Genomic DNA, 16,979 nt, shown 5'->3' on the forward strand with positions numbered 1-16,979 from the left:
TTATCACCAAGGAAGGTATAAGAACATGGGAAAACAGAGACGTTACAAATACTGACAAAAACCCTCTCCAGACTTTCCATTCTGAACTACCACCATGTCAATCAATCAATCAATCAATGAAATGAATGAAATGACGTATGGCTTTTAGTGCCAGGAGATCTCAGGACGGGTTCGGCTCGCCAGGTGCAGGTCTTTTGATTTGACACCCGTAGGCGACCTGCGCGTCATGACGAGGATGAAATGATGATGAAGACAACACATACACCCAGCCCCCGTGCCAGGGAAATTAACCAATGATGGTAAAAATTCCCGACCCTGCCGGGAATCGAACCCGGGACCCCTCTGACCAAAGGCCAGCACGTTAACCATTTAGCCATGGAGCCGGACAATCAATCAATCTGCATTTAGGGTGGTTGCCCAGGTGACAGATTCCCTATCAATTGCTTACCTCATATTTACATTTATTTATAACTGTTTACCTAGCTTTTTCTTAAATATTTTCAACGAACTTGGAAATTTATTGAACATTTCCCTCGAGAATTTATTCCAATACCTTACTCCTCATCCTATAAATGAATATTTTCCCCAATGTGTTCTTTTGAATTCCAACTTTATCTTCATATTATGCTATTTAAAATCTCCACTCAAGCTTATTCTTCTACTTATGTCATTCCACTCCAACTCACCACTGACAGCTCGAAACATACCGTATATTTGCAATTTGCAAATGTCATTATATAGGTCCGTATCAATACAGCTTAATTAAGAACTAATATTTGGTTTAATGATCCACCCAATCAATACACTTCACTTTACGAGTGACAATACACTTAATCTTAAAATATTTTATGTGTTCTATGGCACATGTTTCGTCTTTTATTTAAGACTTCTTCAGCCATAACATCTCAAAAATTATTTTATCTAATTAAAATACAAAAATATTACTGTCCAATAAATTGATGAACCCTTGTCCTTTCTAGAATATTTAACAAACGCACAAAAATCAATACACTCTGTTTTTCTATAATACCGTCCACCACCTTCTTGGAAAAATAATATTTTACATGTCAAAATTTGATTCATAGCATTAATATTGCTTGAGGTTTGCCATAGCTTCAGTGTACTGAATAAGGTAGAAATTAAGCTTTGGCCTCAGGAATGGGAGAATAGGAACCTTATCATTTCTTAATTCGTCAACTGGAGAATACTGAAGCTTTCAATCTGATAGAATTCAAGAGACAAGGTCCTCAAATTGATGTGTAGTGTGTAATGTGGCAAGAAGCAGGTCAGAGCTAGGCTCGGATAGGAACCAGCCGTAGGGAGGAACATAAATTTGAGGACTTTTTCTCTTGAATTTCATCAGACTGAAAGATTTAGTATTCTCCAGTTGACGAATTAAGAAATGATAAGGTCCTTTTCTCCCATTCCCGAGGCCAAAGCTTAACTTCTACCTCATTCAGTACACTGAAGCTATGGCAAACCTCAAGCAATATTAATGCTATGAATCAAATTTTAACATGTAAATTATTATTTTTCCAAGAAGGTGGTGGATGGTATTATAGAAAAACAGAGTGTATTGATTTTTGTGTGTTTGTTAAACATTCTAGAAAGGACAAGGGTTCATCAATTTATTGGACAGTAATATTTTTGTATTTTAATTAGATAAAATAATTTTTGAGATGTTATGGCTGAAGAAGTCTTAAATAAAAGACGAAACATGTGCCATAGAACACAAAATATTTTAGGATTAAGTGTATTGTCACTCGTAAAGTGAAATGTATTGATTGGGTGGATCATTAAACCAAATATTAGTTCTGAAACATGCCAAAGATTGAAGAAGAACTTGGGAAGATCAACTGGAGTATTGTTGGTCTAAGTGAAATACATCGGAAAGGAGAAGACTGTCTCCTCTTAAAATCGGGAAATTTGTTTTATTTCTGTGGCGAGCCAGAAGGAAAACTGAATGGAGTTGGGTTTCTAGTAAACAGGAACATCATTGACAAGATATCGGTACTAGAAGGAGTATCCAGCAGAATAGCTCGACTGGTTCTGAATGTGTCAAAAAGGTACAAAGTGCAGTTTGTACAAGTTTATGCTCCCACTTCAAGCCATTCCGATGAAGAAGTTGAGTCCTTTTATGAGAGCCTTGAAAAAATCTGTGAAAAAGGAAGAAATTGTCATTTCCAACTGATCATTGGTGATTTTAATGCAGAAGTCGGCACCTATAAAATTGGCGATTCAGTGGTGGGCAACTACGGGATTGATGACAGTAACGACCGAGATGAGAGACTAGTCCAATTTGCAGATTATACCAACATGCCAATAATGAACACATTCTTCAAAAAGCATCCTAACTGAAAATGGACATGGAGTCAAAAACGAGATAGACTTTATTCTGTCAAACACGCCTCATACTGTGAAAGACGTCTCGGTTTTAAACAAGTTCAATACTGGCAGTGATCACCAACTTGTAAGAGCAAGAATTGAAATCAATGTAAGAGATGAAAGAAAAAAACTCTTAAAAAGGAAGAGAAACGTAATCAATCTCAAAATTTTAGAAGAAAACAAAGAAGAATTCCAAAAAGTCATCCAAAGAAAGTTTCAGATAACAAAGGAAGAAGACCTAGCACAAATGTTAGTTGTAAGTGCACAAGAAGTAGGTGGCTTATGTAAGAATAACGACCAACCAAATAAATTCAGTGACAAAACCAAAGACCTCCTACGGAGGAGAAGAGAAATGAAAATTCAAACTGATCGAGACACAATAGAATATTCTGAGCTATGTAAGACCTTAAGAAGAGAAATGAAAGCTGATGTACAGAAGTTCAACAAAGAAACCTTAAGAACAAGTGTAGAGAACAAGACAAGTTTTTTTTTTTTTTTGTTAGGGGCTTTACGTCGCACCGACACAGATAGGTCTTGTGGCGACAAAAAGACAAGTTTAAAGGCAGCTAAACGTAAGCTCACAATTGGTAAAAAAAAAAACAGATCATAGCAACTGATGGAGACAATGGTCGAATTACTGAAAAGGAGGAGATTTTGAATTTTATCAGAGACTTTTATAGCAGTCTGTATAGCAAAACAAAGGAAATTTCTATAGCACCTGACCTAAAAAAAAAAATGTAACTAAAGTTCCAGATATACTTCCTTCGGAAGTCAGATATGCTATAGACAACATGAAGAAAGGAACTGTTGCCGGTGATGACGATCTTTCTGTTGATATTCTAAAGCTTACAGGTAATGAAACAGTAAACCACTTGGCTAAAATCTTCACTTCTTGTTTACACAATGCTTCAATCCCAGCATCATGGAATAAAGCAAAGATAGTATTATTGCATAAAAAAGGAAGTACTCACAATATCCAAAACTATCGCCCTATAAGCTTACTCTCTGTTTTGTACAAACTTTTTATGAAGATCTTGTTACACAGAATCAGCTCTACCCTTGACTCAGCCCAGCCAGTTGAACAAGCAGGATTCCGCAGCAGCTTTAGCACAATGGACCACATTCTGACTCTGCGTGAAGTGATTAGCAGAGCAAATGAATACCAGATGCCTCCGTGCATAGCCTTTGTTGATTTTGAAAAGGCATTTGATTCAATCAGCCATTCAGCTATCTTACAAGCCTTAGATGAGTAGGGAGTTGAGGTGGCTTATATCAAAGTTCTCAACAACATCTACAAGTCCTCTTCAGCCTTTGTTAATGTCGGTGAAGCAACTCTGGAATTCCCTATCGGAAGAGGTGTTAAACAAGGTGATCCAATCTCTCCAAAGCTGTTCTCAGCTGTTTTGGCGATGGCAATGTCGAAGTTAAATTGGGAAGGAAAGGGTATAAGGATCAATGGCAGAAGGCTTAATAACTTAAGATTTGCTGATGACATTGCATTACTGGCAAACGACAATAATGAACTCCAGACATTAGTTACTGATCTCTCCATGGAATGTGAGTCAGTCGGCTTGAAGATGAACCTTTCTAAAACAAAAGTCATGTCCAACAAGTGGGTCACAGCAGGAAGTGTGAACATCAACAACATGCCATTAGAGAAGGTCAATGAATATATCTATCTGGGCCAGTTGATGAATATGAAAAGTGATATAAGACCAGAAATTATTCGACGCATTAAGCTAGGATGGCAGGCGTATGGAAGAAACTCAACTGTCTTCAGATCAAATATGCCAGTAAATTTGAAGAAAATAGTTTATGATCAGTGCATTCTACCTGTGCTGACTTACGGCTGTGAGACCTGGACACTGAACGAATTTACGAAAGGGAAACTTAGGACAGTGCAGAGAGGCATGGAAAGGTCAATGCTGGGTTTTACAAGGAAAGATAAGAAGAGAGGAGATGACATCAGATCAATCACTAAAGTTAATGACATTCTTGAGAGAATAGCCACCTTAAAATGGCAATGGGCTGGACATATTGCTCGAAGGGAAGATGACAGATGAACGAAGCTAGTGTTGGAATGGAGTCCAAGAGATCATCAAAGGCCTAGAGGAAGACCGCCAGACAGATGGGACAAAGACATAAAGAGAATAGCTGGTGCTACCTGGCAGAGAACTGCTCGAGACCATTCTACCTGGAGAGTTCTGTTAAAAACCTACCTGAGTTCACGACTTAAAGAGGCCACATCATGTAATGATAGAATTGGCTGATGATGATGATGATGATGATGATGATGATGATGATGATGAAACATACCACATTGCCGAGCATCTCATCTCCTTACTCCCAAGTCTTACCAGCCCAAAGTTTGCAACATTTTAGTAACACTGCTCCTTTGTCGGAAATCACCCAGAACAAATTGTGCTGCTTTCCTTTGAATTTTTTCTAGTTCTTGTATCGAGTAGTCCTGGTGAGGGTCCCATACACTGGAGCCATACTCTAACTGTGGTCTTACCAGAGACTTATACACCCTCTCCTTTATATCCTTACTGCAACCCCTAAATACTCTCATAACCATGTGAAGAAATCTGTAACCTTCCTAACTACCTCATTAATATGATTACCCCAATGAAGATCATTCCTTATAATAACACCTAGGTACTTACATTGTTCCCCATGAGGTACTATCACCCCATCAACACAATAATTAAAACTAAGAGGTTCCTCTTGGTGAAACTTACAACTTGACTTTTCATCCCATTTACATTCATACCATTGTCTGCTGTCCATATCACTACATTGTTTAAGTCCCCTTGCAGTCGCTCATAATCCTGCAACTTATTTTTTTATTTTTTTGCTAGGGGCTTTACGTCGCACCGACACAGATAGGTCTTATGGCGACGATGGGATAGGCAAGGCCTAGGAGTTGGAAGGAAGCGGCCGTGGCCTTAATTAAGGTACAGCCCCAGCATTTGCCTGATGTGAAAATGGGAAACCACGGAAAACCATCTTCAGGGCTGCCGATAGTGGGATTCGAACCTACTATCTCCTGGATGCAAGCTCACAGCCACGCGCCTCTACGCGCACGGCCAACTTGCCCAGTACAACTTATTTACTACTCTATAGAGCAGGGCCTCTCAGGGTGCATGCGCGTGGTGCATGCACTGTGCACGGTGCAAAAGACGATTTGGCCTGGTTGACCAGTGCAGACCCCCCACTCCTCGATTTGGAGCAACAGCGCTTACTCTCTCTTTCCTCACGCCTGTCTTGCTCGCTCCGCCTGTCTCCCTCTGCCCCACTTGGGCCGTAGCGCACCAAATTCGGGCTGAGTTGAGCCGAGTATAGCCGAGTAGAGCCGAGCTTAGCCAAGTAGCCCGGAGACGAAGCATTGATCCGAGCCATACCGAGCGGCACCGATGCACAGTGCATGGAGCTCTTGCACCTCGATCTGCACGCGTGAGATTTTGGGCGTTTGAGAGGCCCTGCTATAGAGTATAACAACATCCACAAATATCCTAATCTGTGATTCCAGATCTTTACTCATATCATTTAGATATATATAAGAAAACAAAGTTCCAATAATGATGCCCTGTAGGAACCCCTCTTAATCATTATAGGATCAGATAATGCTACACCTACTCTAATTCTCTGAGTTCTGTTTTCTAGAAATGTAATCACCCATTCAACCACTCTTTTGTCTAGTCCAGTTGCCCTCATTTTTGTCAGTAATCTTCCATGATCTACCCTATCAAAAGCCTTGGTTAGGTCAATAGTGATACAGTCCATTTGACCTCCTGAATCTAAAATATCTGCTATATCTTGCTGGAATCTTACAAGTTGAATTTCCAGTGACACTGAAAGTAATAAATGTGCTCCCTAAAATAATATTGATTTTCTTGATATTGGAACTACAAAGCAGCCAGGACTGTTGAATGCATTGACCCTGCAAACTTGTTGAGTTAAGCTACTTGTCCATGACCAGTACAAAAGACTTACAAACTACGACATTTCCAGAAGACTGTTACTTTCTCAAAGTAACTTCTGCTACTTTCTCAAAGTAAACAACACTCAATTTACTTAATACAGTAAAATTTCGATAAGATGCTCCCGTTCATGAGGCTATCCCAGGTAATACATACTTTTGGCTTGATCCCCAGTCATTTCCTATAGGAAGGCATTACAAAATATTCTGTTACATCGAGCTTCACTGTTGTATAAGACACTTTTTTCCGGGAATATTTTTAGTTAAATTCAGCTAAGTTCAGAACTAATGGAAAATTCTACTCCCTCATCATAAGTATACTAACAGACCTGAAGAAAACAGTAACGTTTACCTGGAGCTGAAGGCTAAGTACAGGAGAACCTCGCTAGTCTGAATTAATTGGGACAGAGACCAGTTTGGATTGGCAAAAATTTGGATTACCGGGGTTAATTCACTGTTGAATCTTTACAATCCTAAATAGGACATAAAACCATAAATTAATTCCAGTACAGTATTACATTGTACAATATTGTATACCCATATTTATGTATTGTACAAATAACAGTGCAGTATTAAATATTATTGTATGTTAAGCGCTACAAATTCTTATGCATGATTGTTTGAATAGATCGGTATGCCCAGGAAAGGGAAAAAGGCACCCCTATTTGTAGCCCGTTAATTCAGGAAAAAGCCTGACAGTTGAATAAACTCATGAATGGCAACCCTAATTTTACTGCAAGATGGTTAGACCGGTGGAAAACGAGGCATGGTAAAATATGCCAGCTTTCAATTACTGATGAGTCACTGTTGTCAGATCATCCGGCTGCATTAGCCTATTTTTCAGAATTTGCCAACATTATTTCAAACTAAAACTACTCGCGTACAGCTGCAATGAGACTGGACTTAATCTTAAGCAATTGCCAAGAAACAGCTTTGCTGCAAAGACAGAACTTAATGCACCTGGTTTCAAGATGAGGAAGGAGCACATGAGAGCACTGGCGTGCAGTAATGCAGCTGGGAATAAGAAGTTACTGCTTATGGACATTGGCAAATTTAAAAATCCCAGAGGTTTAAAAAAATGTCAATTTATTTCCTGTGATCTACATGCATAAAAATAAAAAAAAAGCATGGATGACCAATGAATTATTCAAGGATTGGTTTCATAATCAGTTTTTCCCTTCAGTACCAAAGTTCGATAAAGAAAATAGTTTATCACCAAGGGCATTACTTGGTCTTGATACAACAGATGAACTTACCAATGGAGATATCAAAGTTGTTATTCTGCCACCTAATGTTACTCCACTGCAGCGACCAATGGATCAGCAGGTGCTTCCAAAATATGCATATAAAAAAATGCTTCTTAGATGTCTGATTGAGAGTATGACCCTTTTTTAAGCATATTCCAAGTCCTTGGGAAGGTCAATCTGAAAAATGTGATCTACTGGGTGGATGAAGCATGGGGAAATGTTAAATAATAATTAAACAGAAAATCATGGCCAAAGTTATGGCCCTCCTCAACGTACAATGAGAGCACTGAATAAATTAATGAGCGTGCAGATGTGCAAGATATGCAAAAAAATTCGTGGGTGTGAAGGGACAAAAGAAACTGACGTGGACAAAAGGTTAGGCATCGATACAGAAGATCATCAAGTTATGACAGAAGAAGTAATTGTTTCTCTTGTTACATGGGAATCTGATGAAGAATCAGATGCAGCTGATGAAGCAAATGATTCAACTCAGCTGATTTCCCACTCTGAAATGGCAAAGGCATTAGAAACAGCCCTGCAATAAGTAGAGCAGAATGCTAATGCTACAGCTGTTGACGTCATATTTATGAGGCGATGGAAGAACATTGTGTCATCTGCTATGTTTGATTCTTTACGCCTAACCCAAAATGACTGATTCTGTACCAAAAAAAGTATTACGGTACAATATGTTACTGTAAATTGATCATCTAAAATCATCTGTAAGTAAATGTAATTGCTTTATTGTTCATTTTTCTGTAAAATATACTATATATATTTTCAAACTGTATCTGAGTTTGTCATTGGTATTTATCCATTTCAGCACATTTGTAATTTAAAATTTTTGCTGATTTTGGTTTGGACTATGCAGGTTTTTGGACTTACAGTGTTTGGACAAATAAGGTTCTACTGTAGACTATACTAACATTCAGACTTGGCAATCAGCTTATGTTAATTTTGCCACAGGGAGTCTGTAGTGTGTACAGATGGACTAATACTGCAGAGGTGAGTTGAGGCCAATTTAGGATTTCCAGGAAACAAGAAATCACAGGCAAGGAAGCGAGAGAAGAAACCTTTTCATCACATCCCTTACTGGTTTACCTGGACAATTCTAAAATTGCTTTTCAATTGTTTTCAGTGTATTGAACCTTGTCTGCGATTATGAGTGTCGGATAAATTAGAAATGTTGTGAAATCATGAAGAAACACCAATTTTAACCAGGAACAGCTTGCTGATTCATTAGGAATTCCATCCCTTATATTTAAAAAACAAAAGACATTCAAAATTGTAATTCAATCGCTACAGCTGCGATGCCAGGAACTGTATGGTAACAACATCAAAGTGGTAGTAAGTACTGTAATGCCAGTCAAATTTTCATACAGTATTTACCGTATAGGTTAAAAGAGCTTATAGATTTTTAATTCTGGAATTACCCTGTTGTTCAGCTATCCCCAACAATGAATACTTTATTTTTCTTTGCATATACCATATAAACGGTGATTTACCATTGACAGTGAAATACGGCAAACATCTAAAGAAATATCTTTTAAAAGCAAAACAGAAATTAACTGAAAATTTTGTGAGAGATCCTCGTGCACCGAAGAGCAACCCAATCACGTCCCAGCAACTGGTGGGTATGCAATTACAATTAAATGATCTGTCATTGTATAGCCTCCTTTACAAGGAGAAATATACAAATTACTATATGTAACTTTAGGGATCAGAAGTTCATGCATTTGCATATATTTTTCCTAGCAATGTATGAATCCTCCTCTGCGAACCATGTGACCTTGCCGCGGTGGGGAGGCTTGCATGTCCCAATGATGCAGATAGCCGAGCCGCAGGTGCAACCATATCGGATGGGTATCTGTTGAGAGACCAGACTAACGAATGGTTCATCGAAAGGGGGTAGCAGCCTTTCGGTAGTTGCAAGGGCGGCAGTCTAGATGATTGACTGATACGGCCTTGTAATAATACTCAACATGGCTTAGCTGTGTTGATACTGCTACACAGCTGAAAGCAACGGGAAACTACAACCGTAACTAACTCCCAAGGACATGCAGCTCTCTCTGTATGAATGATGTTCTGATGATGGCTTCCTCCCGGGTAAAATATTCCGGAGGTAAACTAGTCCCCCATTCGGATCTCCGGGTGGGGACTACACGAGAGGGGGCGATCATCAGGAAGATGGATACTGACATTCTGCGAGTCGGAGCGTGGAATGTTAGAAGTTTGAATCGTTGTGGTAGGTTAGAGAATCTGAAAAGGGAGATGGATAGGCTAAAGTTAGATGTAGTTGGTACAAGTGAAGTACATTGGCAGGAAGAACAAGATTTTTGGTCAGGCGACTACCGAATTATCAACACAAAATCAAACAGGGGAAATGCAGGAGTTGGTTTAATAATGAATAAGAAAATAGGGCAGCGGGTAAGCTACTATGACCAGCATAGTGAAAGAATTATTGTCATCAAGATAGACACCAAACCAATGCCCACCACAATAGTGCAGGTCTGTATGCCTACTAGTTCAGCGGATGATGAAGAAATTGAAAGAATATATGAAGAGATAGAAGATTTAATACAATATGTAAAAGGTGATGAGAATCTAATTGTGATGGGAGACTGGAACGCAGTGGTAGGCCAAGGAAGAGAAGGTAGTACAGTAGGAGAATTTGGACTGGGACAAAGGAACGAAAGAGGAAGTCGGCTGGTTGAATTCTGCACTGATCATAATTTAGTGCTTGCCAATACTTCGTTCAAACACCACAAACGACGGCTGTATACGTGGACGGGACCTGGAGACACTGGAAGGTATCAAATAGACTTCATTATGATTAGGCAGAGATTCAGAAACCAGGTGTTGGATTGCAAAACTTTCCCAGGAGCAGACGTGGACTCTGACCACAACTTGTTGGTCATGAAATGCCATCTGAAGTTGAAGAAATTGAAGAAAGGAAAGAATGCAAAAAGATGGGATCTAGACAAGTTGAAAGAAAAGAGTGTGAGGGATTGCTTCAAGGAACATGTTGCACAAGGACTAAATGAAAAGGTTGAAGGAAACACTATAAAGGAAGAGTGGAGAGTCATGAAAAATGAAGTCAGTAGGGCTGCTGAAGAAATGTTAGGAAGGAAGAAGAGATCAACCAAGAATCAGTGGATAACTCAGGAGATACTAGACCTGATTGATGAACGATGAAAATACAAGAATGCTAGGATTGAAGAGGGCAGAAAAGAATACAGGCGATTAAAGAATGAAGTGGATAGAAAGTGCAAGCTAGCTAAGGAAGAATGGCTGAAGGAGAAGTGCAAGGATGTTGAAGGCTGTATGGTCCTGGGAAAGGTAGATGCTGCATACAGGAAAATCAAGGAAACCTTTGGAGAAAGGAAATCTAGGTGTATGAATATTAAGAGCTCAGATGGAAAGCCACTTCTAGGGAAAGAAGACAAAGCAGAAAGATGGCAGGAGCATATCCAACAGTTGTATCAAGGTAAAGATGTAGATAATTTGGTTCTGGAATATGAAGAGGCTGTTAATGCTGATGAAATGGGAGACCCAATTTTGAGGTCAGAGTTTGACAGAGCTGTGAGTGACCTCAATAGGAACAAGGCACCTGGAATTGATGACATTCCCTCTGAATTACTGACTGCCTTAGGAGAAACCAGCATGGCAAGGTTATTTCATTTAGTGTGCAAGATGTATGAGACAGGAGAAGTCCCATCCGATTTTCGGAAGAATGTTGTTATACCTATTCCCAAGAAAGCCGGTGCTGACAGGTGTGAAAACTACCGCACCATTAGTTTAGTATCTCATGCCTGCAAAATTTTAACACGTATTATTTACAGAAGAATGGAAAAACAAGTTGAAGCTGAGCTGGGAGAAGATCAATTTGGCTTCAGAAGAAATGTAGGAACACGTGAAGCAATCCTGACTTTACGTCTGATCTTAGAGGATCGAATCAAGAAGAACAAGCCCACGTACATGGCATTCGTAGATCTAGAAAAGGCATTTGATAATGTTGATTGGACCAAGCTATTTATGATTCTGAAGACGATAGGGATCAGATACCGAGAACGAAGAATTATCTACAATCTGTATAAAAATCAGTCTGCAGTGATAAGAATCGAGGGCTTTGAAAAACAAGCAGCAATCCAGAAAGGAGTGAGGTAAGGCTGCAGTTTGTCCCCTCTCCTTTTCAATGTTTACATAGAACAGGCAGTAAAGGAAATCAAAGAGGAATTTGGAAAGGGAATCACAGTCCAAGGAGAGGAAATCAAAACCTTGAGATTTGCCGATGATATTGTTATTTTATCTGAGACTGCAGAAGATCTCGAGAAGTTGCTGAATGGTATGGAGGAAGTCTTGGGTAAGGAGTACAAGATGAAAATAAATAAGTCCCAAAACAAAAGTAATGGAGTGCAGTCGAACGAAGGCAGGTGATGCAGGAAATATTAGATTAGGAAATGAAGTCTTAAAGGAAGTAGATGAATATTGTTACTTGGGTAGTAAAATAACTAATAATGGCAGAAGTAAGGAGGACATAAAATGCAGACTAGTACAAGCAAGGAAGAGCTTTCTTAAGAAAAGAAATTTGCTCACTTCAAACATTGATATTGGAATTAGAAAGATGTTTTTGAAAACTTTCGTGTGGAGCGTGGCATTGTATGGAAGTGAAACATGGACGATAACTAGCTCAGAAAGAAAGAAAATAGAAGCTTTTGAAATGTGGTGTTACAGAAGAATGCTGAAGGTGAGATGGATAGATCGAATCACGAATGAAGAGATACTGAATCGAATTGGTGAGAGGAGATCGATTTGGCTAAATTTGACGAGAAGAAGTGATAGAATGATAGGACACATCTTAAGACACCCAGGACTTGTTCAGTTGGTTTTTGAAGGAAGTGTAGGTGGTAAGAACGGTAGGGGTAGACCAAGGTATGAATATGACAAGCAGATTAGAGCAGATGTAGGATGCAATAGTTACGTAGAAATGAAAATGTTAGCACGGGATAGGGTGGCATGGAGAGCTGCATCAAACCAGTCTATGGACTGATGACTCAAACAACAACATGTATGAATATGCTGGCAGCTTATTTATGCAAATCACTAATATCTGAACGGAATATGACCATTTTCATTGTGCATAAAAGTGCATTTTTAATAGCTGCACCATATTTTGGGTTTTATGCCATAAAGTGGCACATTAAAAAAGATATTATGCTTATAAATGCATTCCCTGGCAGTTTCTACTAATGTGTAAAATGTTCCATGAGTGCAAGGGATGCGATTAATGACAATGATAAGAGGGCTCATTCAGATAGGAAATGAGCATTTAGCTGCACAGTATGGAGGTGTGGGAAATATGCTTCAGCAAGGAACAACAGGATAGCGTGACTCACGAACAATACTTGACACGCAAAGCTGGATGTCTTGTCTATGATGCAATCCCGACGTTTCCCCACACACGCATGGGAATCAGTGTTGCTAATCTTGCTATTTTACACTAAACCAAATGGTTTTGAGTTGAAAGGTACATGGGAAAAAAGGGGAATGTCAATGTAAAACAAAAAAATGAATTAACACTACCCATATATACTTGATTGGTCAGGAGAATAGTTTAAGACAATGTACAACCAAGTAAAGGTAATTGTCACGGAAATATAACAAGTTTAAGAATACAAGTACAATTGATAAAAGGGGAATGTCAGTTTGGTATGTGGCAATAGCGATGGATTTCCAAAAGAATTTACGCATACCTAATTTATCCACTAACGACATGATTACCGTAGACAGCTGTCACTGTTCTCCTTCAATATACATGTTTTGTCCAGTGGACACTCCGTATTCTATACATACCCAGATACAGTTGGACATAAAGCAGCAGATGAAGTGTGTTCTGTGTTACATCTTTTTATATTTTGTGAACTTGGGGACGAGGTAAAACACTTGACAATCTTCTGTGATTCTGCATGTGGACAGAACAAGAACTGGACTGTTTTTAGATGTCTCCACTTTATAGTACATCATGCCAAATGCCTCGAGTCTGTGAAAATAATATTCCCACTTCATGGGCACTCGTACTTAGAGTACGATAGAAACATGGCACTAATTAATCAGAAATTTGCAGCTGAAATGCCAGAAGACTGGGCGGATCATTTTAGAAGTGCCAGAAATAAGCCCTTCCCTTTCCATGTAATCGAAGTTGATCAACCAATGATTCGTCTATGGACCAAGTTTTTTATTCCCTTGTACAGAAAAGTTTGCCCTTTTAAAACAAGACCTATAAGGGAACTTGTCATCTCCACTGAGCATCCAGGATTCATGGAATACAGAGACAGTTACAATGGCCATTGGGAACAACCTGTTGTAAATGCTCCAAAATCAACTCCACACTTCCCAGAAACACCAGTTAGTGAGTTTGTTCTTCCAGAGGCATCTTATGAACGTAAATGCAAGAGTTAGTGTACATGAAGTTGCTCTACATTTGCAAACATGCTGGTAAGATTGAGATTTTAAATATGTAACTTATTTCTATTTCAGGTTTACATCCAATCTCTACAGCAAAATTTACTGATCTGCGCGTCCTTAGATCATTTTGTGGACCAGAGGGAAGATCATTCATTGATACACTTCCTCACTATTAATTGACAGGTTATTTGTTAGGTTTTGTTAAAAGTGACATTCCCCTTTATTTTCGTGACAAATGTGTATTTACTTCATTTTCCATTTTTTTTTTCAATTATAAAACTTAATTCTATATTTTCATTATTATCTATTTACAATACCAATACATAAGGCTAACATTACATAATATAATACTTTATGTACATGTATTATTGTAGACAGTATTAAAGGTTGAAACATTCAAATTTAATTATCTCAGTTTGTAGTAGATTCCCCCTTTTTCCCGTGTACCCTTCAGTTATTGTTTAGCTTCAAGAAATTGAAAATTCAATACTGCTTGTGTAGGGAATTAGCTACTTTTTGAAGACATTTTAGCTACAAAAAATTGATTTATCATTGTTGGTATAGGAATTAAGCTATTTTTCCATTGCCGAGCAGCAACTTTCTCTTTATGGAAGTTGACAACACTGTTGGGGATCACAATGTGAGGGCTTCATGTGGAAATCGGTCTTTCACAACAGTCGTGACGCAGCTTCGGTTGTGGCTGATTGGATATTTTGCTTAGCCTACTTGTCCTAACAATGCTGAGTGCATTACATGTGAGTTATGAAATGTGGCTAAGTGTTAAATGTGTCTATGCAGTGTTATTTAATATTCACATAGTGTACATCATGCCAAAAACTCAATTTAGTAGTGCAGGTAGGCTTAAAGGTTACTATGACAAGGCTTCTTCTGAATTTATTTCTACAGATTCTAAAATACAATATTGTAAGGCATGCGATAAGAAAGTAGGTAGTGAAAAATGGTAGCAAGTATTGCAGCATATAAATATAAACATATCCAAACATAAGGAATCAGTCGCCGGGCTGAGTGGCTCAGATGGTTGAGGCACTGGCCTTCTGACCCCAACTTGGCAGGTTCGATCCCGGCTCAGTCCAGTGGTATTTGAAGGTGCTCAAATACGTCAGCCTCGTGTCAGTAGATTTACTGGCACGTAAAAGAACTCCTGCGAGGCAACATTCCGGCACCTTGGCGTCTCCAAAAACCAAAAAAGGCCGTTAGTGGGGCGTAAAGTCAATAACATTATTAAGGAATCAGTCGCTAGGAAACATAATACAAATTCTGCTATGCAAAAACAGCTTGTGGAGTTTTTCTGGAGTAGGCTACCATAGTTTTCCTCAGATCTCAGTCAGGCCTTTCTAGTTGCAGATATTCCTCCATTTAAGCTCAACAATCCAACATTCAGAAATTTCCTTCACAAATACACCAATGAACATATTCCAGATAAAAGCACTTTATGCATAACTATGTCAGCCTGTGTTACGAGAAAGTAATGTCCAATATTGAGAAGTCTAAGAAATCAATACATGTGGGATAGTGTTGATAAAACAAAGGACAATGAAGGTTGTTTCATAACAAGTATAGTGGTTGGAGCCCTTAGTAAAGTACAGCCAACTACTCCATATCTTCTTAATGTAGGACAGCTAGAGGTCACTAAAAACACAACAGTAACCCAGTTTGTCATTGATTCAATGAAATTGTTGGGGCTTGATGGTATTAGATACATCAATGTACTCCTCATGGTAACGGACACAGTTACATGTTTACATAGGGGACAACATTAAAAGGTATTTTCCCTAATTTAATTCACTTGAAAATGTCTTGTACATAGACTCCATCGGACAGCAGAAACTATTCATTCATGTTATCCATTAGTGGACAAGTTAGTGTCGCCTGTTAAGAAATTATATGTAAAAGCTTCGTCACCGGTTGAGATATTCAGAGCAATAGTACCTGATAATCCCTTACCACCATAACCTGTTTTAATACTCTGAGGATCATGGCTTGAGGCTGCGCTCTATTATTCTGAACATTTACCAAAAATTAAAGAAGTTGTAAAGGTATTTGATTCTAATGAAGCAGCTCTATTGAGTTGGCTCAACAAACCTTGTCAAGCACTGAATTAGAAAGTAACCCTGTGTTTATAACGGCTCATTTTCATTGTAGGCCTATTCCTGAAGCTATTACATCATTGGAAGCAGTTGGGATTCCTTTACACCAGTCATTTGCTAAATTTGACAAAAACAGTTCGAGGGGTTGTAGAAGAAACAGTGAAACAGAAAGCAACAAACGTCCTCTCCAAAAATCCTGGGTTGCCGAAAAGACACTCTACGGGGGCACTTGAAGAAATACCTGAGTTTAGTTTTATGGACATTCTCAGCAGTGGTGGGTATTGTGGGATAAGTTTGATGGCTTTTGAAGCCTGGAGAGGTAAGAAAGTACCTCATCCAGCACTGGTGAAGCTACTAGTTCTGCTTTATCAGAAATGGAAAACTTCATTGTAAATTTAATTTTTTCATATTTCTGCTTCCATGTGATGTATATCAATTACTAGAATACAACGATTAAAGTTCTATTTCAAGAAATAAATTATGAGTAAAATTTACATTTTGTAAAATGTAGCAATTATAAATAAAACTTACTATTTACAGAATATTTACAGAATGGATGATTCCAGATTAACAAAAAGGATTTTCAAGTACCTTCGGGACAAAAAGGCAACAACTAGCTGGATTCAAGAAGTAAAGAAAGATTTAGAAAGAAATAATATAAGAGAAGAAGAAGAAGAAGAAGAAGCTATGGACAGAGAGATTTTTAGAAAGAGGGTAGTAAATATGGAAGGATTCCAAGGAAGATTGAACAAGAAACCTGGTGCGATGTGGTCCGAGGACAGAAAGAAACAGCAT

The 16,979-nt window shown here is 38.6% G+C and overlaps 1 protein-coding gene across 1 annotated transcript in view; it reads right to left on the minus strand.

The window, feature by feature from the left end:
* Positions 1 to 16,979, minus strand: part of LOC136863362 (testicular acid phosphatase homolog) — a 134,404-nt gene that overhangs the window by 23,212 nt on the left and 94,213 nt on the right. The gene's annotated exons all lie outside the window — the stretch shown is intronic.

This window comes from Anabrus simplex, chromosome 2 (genome assembly GCF_040414725.1).
Source record: "Anabrus simplex isolate iqAnaSimp1 chromosome 2, ASM4041472v1, whole genome shotgun sequence".
Lineage (NCBI taxonomy): Eukaryota > Metazoa > Arthropoda > Insecta > Orthoptera > Tettigoniidae > Anabrus > Anabrus simplex.